The sequence below is a fragment of the Barbus barbus genome (genome assembly GCF_936440315.1).
Source record: "Barbus barbus genome assembly, chromosome: 43".
Lineage (NCBI taxonomy): Eukaryota > Metazoa > Chordata > Actinopteri > Cypriniformes > Cyprinidae > Barbus > Barbus barbus.
The window spans coordinates 21,005,441-21,018,059 of record NC_136721.1 but is presented as its reverse complement, the minus strand read 5'-3'; the positions used below and the strand labels follow the sequence as shown (position 1 = coordinate 21,018,059).

Below are 12,619 nucleotides of genomic sequence, written 5' to 3'. Positions count from 1 at the left end.
AGGAAGAGCCGTTCATTCATCCTCTCTCCTGAAGCTTGCATAATGTCATACTGTTAACCTCAGGAAGCTGAATCATATGTTTGTCACTGCGAGATCTCCACAGAATACCACACAACTTAGATGAGGAGAAACCTGTGATTCATTTCATTTTAAATACAATTTTGAAAATAAAAACTCCTCCTGAAATTGTCCAGCTGATTCAAACTGTCCAACATTTGCCATAACGTCATTACAAAACAAGCGAAGCCGTTCATGTCCCGTCAGGTCTAATTGTCAGGGTGGGGTCAGTTACACTCCTTGCAGTGAAATTATTCGTTATTATGTCCAAACCTCTGCACTGCTGCCACAGCTGTAGTTACAAAGAGCCGTAAACCCCTGGAAATCCCAGCATACTGTGAGGCAAGAGAGACAGGGGAAACTCAGGGTTTAAGGGATTACCTTTTACGTGGGGCTACCTAAATACTTATGTGTCACATTTCAATTGAACTGTGGAGTCAGACTTTTCAGTTAGCGTATGGCACATCAGAGGGGACTGTCATCAGAGCACATTTGTGACTTCTGTCAAGTTTGGGGATCATAAACATTTGTCCATTTTTTTTTTTATTTACTTATAATAATAAAAATAATAACAACAATTTATATTTTTATAAGAAAATAAAAATATTATTATTTTTTTATTATAAATGCATATAATTGAATTCTAAAAATTAAACAAATATATAAACTGTATATACATATTGTATAAATTGGTTATATATATATATATATATATATATATATATATATATATATATATATATATATATATATATATATATATATATATATATATATATATATATATACACACATACATACATACATACACACACACACACACACATATAGTTTATATTATAATACTTATATAAATTATGTTTTTATTTCATTATAAAATTATAATTTCACATAAATATTATATATTAAATATTATATATTTTAACCCCCACCACCAAACCTGTAAAAATCTTGTTTTTCTGCAAACCAAAACCCATCAAGAATGCACTAAAATAAATACATGGCAATCAGCGTCCATCTAAAATACTCAAGGCCCCAGCAGCGAGAGCAGGTCATTCCACATACGAGAGAAAGCGCCACAGATAAGCACATATTTATGCAGGAATGCTCACTAGGGATGAGAGACTCTCTGAAAGAGGGATACGAGGGGAGGAAAGTGAGCTCCCTCCCGTATGCCTCATTAGCCCTTACTATGGGGGCTGTCATATGCAGATTGTTTTTCTCAGCTTTTGTTATTCCAGCGCAGCCAGCGAGTGGAATGTTTGTCCCGTCTCTCAGGGTGCTGCGGAGCACTGGGTCATTCCCACCGGTACGCTCAGACACAGGGGAAAAGGACAGAACAAGTGTGAGAATATGGGCTATATTCAATCCAGTAGAGCAAAGCCAAGGTCATGGGTTTGATTCCCAGGGAATGCATGAACTGATCAAATACAACAATAGTCACTCTGGATAAAAGGTTTCATCCAAATGCATAAAATTCAGAATAGGAAACTACCTAAGTAGTACTTTGCACAGCATGCAAATTTTCAGTTTGCATTGAATACTCCCATGACAAGGAATACTTGAATTTGATTTCCCTTTAAAGGAATACTTCGTGTTTAGAACAGGTTCAGCTCAATTGACAACACTTGTGGCATAATGTGGATTACCACAAAAAAGAACTTCCACTTGTCCCTTATTTAAAAAAAAATACAAAAAATACAAATCTACAGTGACGCACTTACAATGGAAGAGAAACATTAAAGTACACAGTGTTTCAAAATATATAGTCACAAGATGAAAATAATATTCATGTGAACCAATGTTATTTTTAAATCACTAACATACAATTATAGTTTGAAATAATGTTTTAATATTTTGTTTTCATTTTAATTTGAGTTTTAGTAATTTACCTGTGTGTTTGTCATTTATTATTAGTTTGTAATGTCTATATAGTTTGAAGTTTTATTTCAGTTTTAGTTATTTTAGTACATCAAATTGAAAAGAAAATGTGAAATGTAGCCTTAACGACAACCTGAACATTTTTATATATTTTTAAATGTATTTTGAATATTTTTCAGGTAAAATGTTTTATTTCAAAAGGGTTTTTTTATGATTAGTTTTTAGTTTTAGTTAACTATAAAAATCCAGATGAATAACACAATGCTACACAAAATTGTTCTCAATCGAAACGCCTCGCCATAGCTTTGATTTCAAATGATTTTCTTGTGTTACTCAACATTGTCACTAATGCTGTCAATTGAACTTATTTTATACTGAATGCAGAATATTCCTTTAACGTGCGACCTTTAACAGTGCAGTTTGACTCTAATGACCAAACAATTAATACATTTTTACACAAAATTAGAATTAACTATGTATTGTGCGTGTTAAATTATGCACGCAACTTAGTCATGTGTGAACAATGTCTTACATACTGCATGCAGCATCCAGTATATACCACACAGCATGCAGTACACTAGAAATCTATTCCCAACAATCCTGGGAGCTCTCGCATCCGAATGTTTGTTTATTTCACTATGCAAATTTTGGATGTTTCTTTTCCCAGTCATTATGCATGATGACATTTATTTCTAAACATGCTAAAAAGCATCAAGCAGCACTGAACCGCTTCAGACTGCATTTGGGTTATATCGGTATGTAATCACTTTAAGAAGAAATCTTGCATGTCTGGGGAAAATGTTTCTAGAGAAGGAAGAAAAGCCTGTTTTTACAGTGTTTGACACACAACCAAATACCTCAACTTACTTCTGTAATACTAAGCCTCATTTTAAACATGTTTCCCTGATGTCCATTATTAACTTTGGTCAAGTTAATAACAATAACAATTATAATAATAATAATAAATGTTGGTTTCATTTAACTAATACTGCATCCCACCATATTGAATATGTATTATGATTGCTATGTACATGCTTCTGTTTATATACTAAGCTGCTCATTAGTTTCCATAAATGGTCAATAGATCTTTTAAAATATGAAGCAATGCAGCAGAAATGAGGTGAGACATGAAGCGTAAAGACCTTAAACTAGACAGTACTGAAAGAAGAGCTGCAATGGATAGTAGACTCGGGCCAAGTTATTCCCAGAGTGCCGAGGGAGCTGAGGAAACACAAACAATAAGCGTGGTCAGGGTTTTCCTGGTCAGAGTAACCAGGATTAATCTTTGAAACGTGATATTTCACGAGGGCGAAACCCTTCACCCAGAGGAGACTTTCCTGGTCTTGCACACCCACCTACAGATCAGAGCGCAGAGAGACAGGGGGTTAATGAGATAGAAGAAGGGCACTTGTTTTAAGTCATCTTCCAGATGAGACTCTGTTTTTCCCATAAATGTCTGAGATGGGAGTCATCATCTCAGTATTTTCCATTTTGTTGCAGAACTTGGCAGAATGCAGATTCAAGAATAAAACTCTAGAAGCAGTCAAATTAAAACAGAAGCATGGGCTAACAGTTTTCAACGGATGTTTAATTTTCTCATAACATTAAACTGTGGTTGGACCCAGTTAAATCATCTGTGATTCTAAAAACAGCCAGATGCCAGTAAACTGAGCTGAAAATCATTCTCGGAGAGGCTTTTGCCAGCAAAAAACACCCAAACTCCCAGAATCCTTTGCTGGATCCCGTTACATCTCTCTTTCCCTCTTACTCAATCTCTTTTAAAATAAGGAAAACTTTAGAGCCAAGCCTCATATGCAGAGTTTCCAAAAGCAGATCACTGAGACCTAAAAACTTATATGACATAACACAGGATGCAACAATGCTTCCTTCAATTAAATTCTTCACATTTCAGCTTTAAAACAGTAGTTCTCAACTGGTGGGTCACGACCCAAAAATGGCACACAGGTCTCAAACGATGTCAAAAAACAAACAATAAAATGCACCCAACCAAAAAATAATCTCACATAAATTAAATCCCATTAATAATTATTAGACTAAAATATGCACATTTTGTTGACATCAACACTGTGAATCCAGTCAAACTAATACTTCAGCATAAATTCATGCATCACTGATAAGACCTTATAAACGTATAAATGATAAATATAAAACAAATAATTAATACTTAGTGTTATATTTCAATTTCACAAAGAAACGTGCAGCATTTTGTCCAAGCAATAATAAAAGGACACATTTAATTCAGAATTTGTCTTAAAATCTCATTTTGTTAAAAAAAAAGAAAAATCGAATCGAATCTTGAAATCAAAATCATGAATCAAATCGAATCCTGAGTTGAGTGAATAGCTACATCCCTAGTTAATATATATTATATAAAATATTACATAAATATTATATAATTATCAAAATATGTATTTATATACTGTAATAACTAAAATGTTATATATATATATATATATATATATATATGTGTGTATATATATATATATATATATATATATATATATATATATATATATATATATATATATATATATATATATATATATATATATATATATGTGTATATATATATATATATATATATATATATATATATATATATATATATATATATATATATATATATATATATATATATATGTATATATATGCAGCTACATAACATTTGACTTTAAGGAACAGTTCTTTAGTTCCAAACAATTAACCCTTTATGTCAGTGGTCTCAAACTCAATTCCTAGAGGGCCACAGCTCAATCCAGCTCCAAAATAGTTTAGCTCCAACTCATACCTGCTTGGAAGTTTCTAGTGATCCTGAAGACCTTGATTAGCTGGATCAGGTGTGTTTGATTAGGGTTGTAGCAAAGCTGTGCAGACCTGTGGCCCTCCAGGAATTGAGTTTGAGACCAATGCTTTATGTATTGGGCCGCTACTTGATTTCAAAACTAAACTATGGAATCTGAGCAAAACCGAGAACCACTTTAAAAAGTCAACTTTACCATTGTATTGTACCATAATCTTTGACAACATGCTACTCTAAAGCCAGATGAGAACAGTAGACTTCTGTCAGCAGTTGCACATGTGACTGGAAGGACCAGATTACTGCACCATGATGAATCAGTGCATATTTTCAGCAGCAAAAACAAAACACTTTTACAAGGTAGAACTCCGTTTTACCCTGGATGAGTCACTGCTTGGCTGAAAGATTAACCCAGTCCCTGATCTTCTTTTCTCTCTTCCTATTCCACCACTTTGCTTGTGCAAGTTCATCATAATTGTTTGTTGCTCAGTGAGTTTTCTACCCTCGTCCCTGGCCCTTACTACTTAACTTCCTTCCATTTTTACTAATAACAAGGTTTCTATGGGGACCAGAATTACACCAAACAACTCTTCCTTTTCTCTTTTTCTTTCCTTCATGAGCATCACCAGTATTTTAAATGAAGTAAAATAGTAAAAAATTAGTTAAAAATAACAGTGTAAAAATAATAATCTACCGCAATGTCACGTTTTTATCATCTGAAACATGCATCATTTTACATAATTTGCATCGACTTATAATGCAAGCAAATGAAACGTGCAAAGCGCACACATTTGGATTTGTACCGAATGAGTGAAGTATGCAAACCTAAGTTTATTTATTTTCCAACATAAAATTTGTTAAAGTTTGGTGTTTATAATAAATGTTGTTTAATTCATGTTTGTTTTATACTTTTTCCATTTTTGCATTCCTGTTCCCACCCACATCATTTTAAAGCTTACTTTGCATGCCTTGTTTACCGCAACACAAGAAAAGAAAATTAACTCTAGCGACAACAGAGGAACATCCTGGCAACCACCCACATCACCTTTGTATTATGTTAACACAAAAGTAAAAGTCTAGCTATTTGTGTCAAATCAAACATTTGAAAAAAGTTGGAGTCTGTAAGATTTTTTTTATTATTTTTTTTTTTTTTTTTTAAGAAGTCTACTATGCTCACCAAGGCTGCATTTACTTGATTAAAAAATACAGTAAAATCAGTAATATTGTGAAATATTATTACAATTTAGAATAACCATTTTCTATTTGAATATATTTTAAAACATAATTTATTCTTGTGATGCAAGCTGAATTTTCAGCATCATTACACCAGTCTTCAGTGTCACATGATGCTGTTAAATCCAGCTCTAAAACCCACTTAAAGTTAAATCCGATGCTGTTAAATTAGGAAACAATTCTAATGACCATTTTCAGGAAACTCAATGACTAAAGCACTTTAAAATCATTGAGAATTTCACCATCACTAGCAAAATCATTGCAAAAAAAGAAAAAGAAAAAAATACTTCCACCCTTCCCAATCTATTTCAATGCCAAAACCATTTCTACGTTCAGTGTTTGCTAGATCCTCCCCATAATTCTGATTTAATGTCGGTTTTGCAATCCATTTTATAATGGTACGGTTTGCAATTCACATAGGGCGGCTCTGATCCCAGATCAGTGTGGGTGGGTGGCTTCTACAGCCTTTTTTTCTTCTCCCAATGGTGTGATCAGTAATTAAGACTCTAAAGTAGAGTTCTAGAGAAAAACCAGAGGCCTCCGGAATAAAACTGCCCACTTGCGGCTGTTTCTCTGGGTCAGATGCACTGATGTCCGCCATGTGTTGAGCCTAGGCCAAAGATACTACACACTGTGCCCGGGACAACAGCCCGGTTTGACTTGAATATACTGGTAGAATGCACATTATACCAGCTTTCAATAAGTTTCCATCCTTTAAAAACCCAAAATATGTGAAGCATCCAGGAGGAAAAAAAGCTACAATCCCAAAACAGGATGAATGTTTTTATTTTAAAGCTTACTTTGCACGCCTTGTTTACCGCAACACAAGAAAAGAAAATTAACTCTAGCGACAACAGAGGAACATCCTGGCAACCACCCACATCACCTTTGTATTATGTTAACACAAAAGTAAAAGTCTAGCTATTTGTGTCAAATCAAACATTTGAAAAAAGTTGGAGTCTGTAAGATTTTTTTTATTATTTTTTTTTTTTTTAAAGAAGTCTACTATGCTCACCAAGGCTGCATTTACTTGATTAAAAAATACAGTAAAATCAGTAATATTGTGAAATATTATTACAATTTAGAATAACCATTTTCTATGTGAATATATTTTAAAACAATTTATTCTTGTGATGCAAGCTGAATTTTCAGCATCATTACACCAGTCTTCAGTGTCACATGATCCTTCAGAAATCATTCTAATATTGAAAACAGTTGTACTGCTTAATATTTGTGTGGAAACTGACTTTTTTCAGGATTCTTTGATGAATATGACATTCAAAAGAACAGCATATATTTGAAATTGAAATATTTTGTAAGAAAAATCTAAATTTTGATCAATTTAATGCATCCTTGTTGAATTTTTTTTTTTAAACTACCGACCCCAAACTTTTGAACAGTAGTGTATCATTCTATAAAACATTTAAACCTTTATTTCTGTGCTCAAGAATCCATTTATCCCAAGACATCATTAAAAATATGCATCAGCGCTGACTCAGAACCTAAATCTGTCGGAAGAACATAACGAAGAAAATGCTTTTAAAAGCATTTTCTCAGAATAAGCACAAAACAGAGTGCAAATGCACTTTCCAAAGTGGTGTTCAGAAAAACACCTCACACAGATGACTGAATTTAGCCAAACTAAAAACCTGAGCTCTGTGCGCCTGGCGTGTAAAAGTGCACTGAACTGCGGTTCAGCAGAGATGGAATTTCCTCAGTGGAGACAGGCCAGAACAAAATAACACGCTGAAGGAGCAGAATTAGCATCAAAGGTGTGAGGGTGGGGTTTGATCCAGGCAGCCATCAAAACTGAGACTTCCGTTCAACTCGTTTCGCAATCTAGCGAGAAAGATCTACTTAGAGCACAAGTGGAAAAACCAGTGGACACAAAGCTGCTTAAAATAACTTGAAACTTATGTTATTCTTTTTGTGAAACCAGATGACAAACGAGATTGTTGTGACACTTTCTCAAAGTCGCCTACAGAAGCTTCCCGTTCAGCCAAATGTTAGGAAACGGAATAAACATTCACACAAACGTATTATAAGCAGGCAAACCAGCACTTGCGTCCTTTCTTACCCTGAAGTCACCTGTCAGATGCACCATCCAAATGGCTGTTACATCACATAATAAGCACCATAATCCATCTGACAGACTCATAGCTCACCAAAATACATAGCAGCTGGATTCAGACAGCCAAAGGTGACCTCATCCACTGGACCTAGGTAAACCACTTTCACCGTCGGCCTACTTTCACATCCATCCAATTTCGCTCTAAAACAAAGTGCTCAAAACACAGGCTAAAACTGAAACTTGAACTGTCAAAGTATGAACCATCTCCTGTCCTGCACGAATGAACTTTGAGACCTTTCTGTAGGCAAGATTACAGAGCAAGATTCGCACAACCCAGATGTAAGCAGCGCCCAAAATGCATGAACTGCGATGGAGACCTGAAACAAAAGATCCATTGAGCTCGGCGTGGAGGATAAAACAAACCTTCGGACCACCGCACAAAAGAAAACAAGAACTCGTATTGGCCCCTATAACTGGATGAATCAGACACCCTCACTGTCAGGCACATTCCTCTGTGCAAGAAGCTTCTCTTTTACTGCTAATGCTGTGAACTGCAAACCACACGGTGCAATTTCATAAGAACTGCTCATGTTTATGCTGGAAAGAGACCGTTTCTCCTGCCATTAGATCAGGAGTGGCATCGTGAGATATAAACAGACTAAAAATGACAAGTTTCAGCTCTCAAATGACAGCTTTGGCGAGCCGAAGTGGATCTGAGGATGAGAGGTTTCTCAAACTGATGATGTAGTCATTAGGATATAAAAAACAAAGTACAATCTTCTAAAAGGTACTGTGGTGGTAACATAGCTTGGTAATGGTATTTTGGTCCTGAAATGGCACTTTTTACGTTACTTTCAGGTCATTTGTGATTACCGGATTTGATAAAAGTGATTTTATTGAGATTGGGATTTTTATGTCAGGTAATAATCCATTGAAATGCTGACAAGCAGCAGCACAAAACTAGGCCTGGACATCACAATATTAATATTTTAAAACTCTCTTTCATTACCACATTCATGTACTATGGTGTTTACATGTATAGGGAAGTCAGCAAATGCATTGCGCTTTAGTGTTAGTTTGAATCTTTTGTGTTAAGACCACGTTCTTTTTAACTTTTATAACTAAAAATTCCCCATTAAAGGGTTCACTAGACCTGTAATGTGATGGTTTGATGGTCATGCTACAAAAAGGAGCCAAAACAGTGACATATCCTCAATAATTCTACCAAATAAACAAACAAAAGTCGTTCATTTCAATATTACTGACTAAAACTATATGTTAAAGGCACAAATCTATGGCTCAAGTGTACTTCATCAGATACAAGTTAAACACCTGCGGTTTCTTCCAATTGCTCCACCATCCAAACACTGCAACATTTTACAAATTTTGTAATTGCAGGGCTTATATTTTACATACATTACGCCTTCGTGGAATTTTCTGTAGTCTGTGATGATAAATCTCGAATAAAAGTCGCATTTTTGCTCGAATATACACAAAGCTCTCCTAATCCAAAGCCTGGTGCCTCATGGCCAGCGCAAAGCTACTTGCGCGGTTTATAGACCAATATAAACGCTGGTAAACTTTGCAAGCAGCAGCATCAAACTCAAGAAAGCATTGATGTTAAAACATAAACTTACCTCTCAAATAAGTGGCCTACAACTTCAAATTTCGCTCCAACTACCAGCCAGTGCGCAAACAAGTGTCCAGCATCACATCCACCAGCAAACCTGAAATGGAAAACCAGCTCGAGTCGAACTGGCAACAGGTTTTACTTCATAAGAACTACTTCGACCGTAAGGTCCATGATCTCCATTTAAAAAAAAAAAAAAAAGTAACCCGCACTCCTTGGTTTCTCTTTAAAGAATAATGCGTAAAAACGTGCACCCTGCACGTAAACTGATGATCTTAACGCGGCTGAAAACGGACAGCGCGTCTTTGGTTCCTTTGGGAAGCCGAGTCACCCTTCCAGCCCGAGAGGTTCAGATCTCTCTCTGCGTCTGTGAGCCCTCCTGCTCGCTGGAGAGAGGGAGTAACCAGACACCCACACTCCTGCCGCTCATTGGTTACTTTCCACCGGAGCAGGAACCGTCACACCAACAACACGAAGCGTCCCTATAGAAACTCTCCTCAACTGGGAGGAGAATAACTCGAAAAGTTGTTACAGTGAGGCTCAGTCCACGGTGACCACGCATCCAGACCTCTGAAGAAGAAACTTGCGTGTTTGCGTGCAGGTTTCCATTAAACTTACCCCTTTAAACTTTGAAATATGATGCAATCTCATTAAATACCCACATATTTGCATATTAAGCGATAAGGCCAGGCCTAATATTACCACGCACCCAGATACCAACAAATCTGTTGAAAATGTGATTTATTATTTTGTTTAGTTATACTTCCAAACCCAACACCCAGTCACTCTCTCTCACACACACACACACACACACACACACACACACACTCATACTCACACAAACCATGTTGGCTGTCATGTATGTTTTGTTGACTCTGGTTACTCTGTATCTGATTTGTCACCTGTAAATAGCATGTTTGTTTGCATAATAAAAAAATTAAAAAAAGTGATTTCATTCAATATAAATTAGGAAAAATGAATCATTTCAGCTTAAAATGTGCATATGATACAAACCCTTCAAAAAAATGTCCACTACTTTTTTTATGTGATTATCAGTTTAGTTAGCTATTATCTAAACGCGTTTGTCAAAAGGTTTATTTAATTGTAAAATCAGAAAAGGCTGAATATTTAAATAAAGCACTTTTGTATATGTAAACAAACATTTTTTCCTAACTTTTAGCATATAAAAACATAAAAAAATGTGCATGTGTGTGTGTTATCATATATAAACTTATTTTATATCAACTAAGTGATATTTCACATTTTTGTTTCAAGTTGCAGTACTAAAATCATTAAAACTAAACAAAAAACTGAAAAACTGTAACTTAAAATGTATATAACAAAAATTAATACTATATGTGTGTGTGTGTGTGTGGGGGGGTGTGTATAAACTTATTTTATATTAGCTAGTTGCCAAGGCAATACTAAAATTATTCAAACTAAAAAAAATATAGCTAAAAACTGTAACTTTATAAAAACTATATAGATGTTATACATAACATATAACATAACATATACATAATAATACAATAAAAATGACAAAAACAACAAAATGTCTAAAACATTTTTTTTTTAAATCTAAAAATAAAAATCTAATGATAATGAAATCTAAAATTACAGGATTATTTAATTATATTAATTTTGAAACTAAATCTTGTATTCAGTCTGAGCATGATGATGTTTGGCCTTTGAAATCTTAATGCATAAAGGTCATCTAAATATAAAAAAATGTAAAGTTTATTATTAATTTGTTTAGCTGTCATTTTGGATTTTTTTTTTATATATATATTTATATATAATATTGTGAAAAATCTAATTAATTATATCATTAAATACTTTATGCCTGTCTGACCACCCATTAAGAGAGAGCAGGTTTTGTTTGAGAGTTCATGCTGTTACACCTTACAGTGTTTTGTTCTGCTTGAAATTCTGTTCTTGGGTCAGTCATGTCTGCCATGTGTTGCCTGAGAGCTACAGAGGAATGAGAGTTTAGTACTCCAACCACAGAATTCCACTTCCACCCCTCCTCCTCCCATCCCCTTCCCTTCATGCTCCTCTCCCTCACCTTGTACCGCAATTGACCCTGAAGAGTCTTTCTTTAAACTTGAGCAGAGCTTCCTACTTCACCTGGGGCAGCAGGGATCACCATACATGCCTGCATGTGACCCCTGCAATAGGTTATAGGTTGTTGCAAACATATTGCTTAGATTTATTTTACTTTAATAATTCCATTAAAACAAATCCGGAGTTATGAAAAAGTATTTTCAAACATAATGGAATAACATGGCTGATGGTTCGTTTTTGTAGGAAAGAAAGGGTGTGTGCAAGAGAAACAGTGAGTTAGCACCGCTCATATGACTAACAGGGGAAAAATGGCATTTCAGGCCACAAATAGCAGGGTACAGATGAACCAAATGTCACTCCGAGGTACCGTGCTACAACACTGACATTTTCTTCCTCCAAAACAGAATCCGGAGAGAAGCAGAATGAGTGCTATTTTAAAACAGACCACTAGATTTTTGTTTTCAGGCCTGATGTGCCCACCTCCAAAAAGTGGGGCAAAAGGAGGTGGCGGTTAGACTGAACAAGAGGGCCCTGAGGAGCAGGATTATAAAGAATTAGATGAGGAATATGGGACAGGATGTGCATGGAATTGCAATACAACAATGCAACAGTGTGTTAAAATGTCATTAATCTTCAATTCAATGTTTTTCGTCACTATTTGACATTTTCCTCTCAAACGCCAAAACAACGGTGTGAGGCACACGATTGGTTGCATCTAAACGTAACATACTAACATTGCATTGCTTCACACTGTACAAGTTTGACAGCACAATGCGGGGTTAGTGCAAAAGCATAACCCCAGCTAAAAAGCAGCGCCAACCCCGATTTTAATTTATAAGTGTGAAACGTATACCTTTAAAAGAGG

At 35.2% G+C, this 12,619-nt stretch overlaps 1 protein-coding gene across 1 annotated transcript in view; it reads right to left on the bottom strand.

Moving 5' to 3' along the window:
- Nucleotides 1–10,059, bottom strand: part of LOC306862368 (tyrosine-protein phosphatase non-receptor type 13-like) — a 70,989-nt gene extending 60,930 nt beyond the window's left edge. The window contains exon 1 of the mRNA XM_079405137.1: nucleotides 9,698–10,059. The gene's annotated coding sequence lies outside the window, so the exon portion shown is untranslated. The remainder of the gene's footprint in view (nucleotides 1–9,697) is intronic.
- Between the last annotated feature and the right edge of the window lie 2,560 nt (nucleotides 10,060–12,619).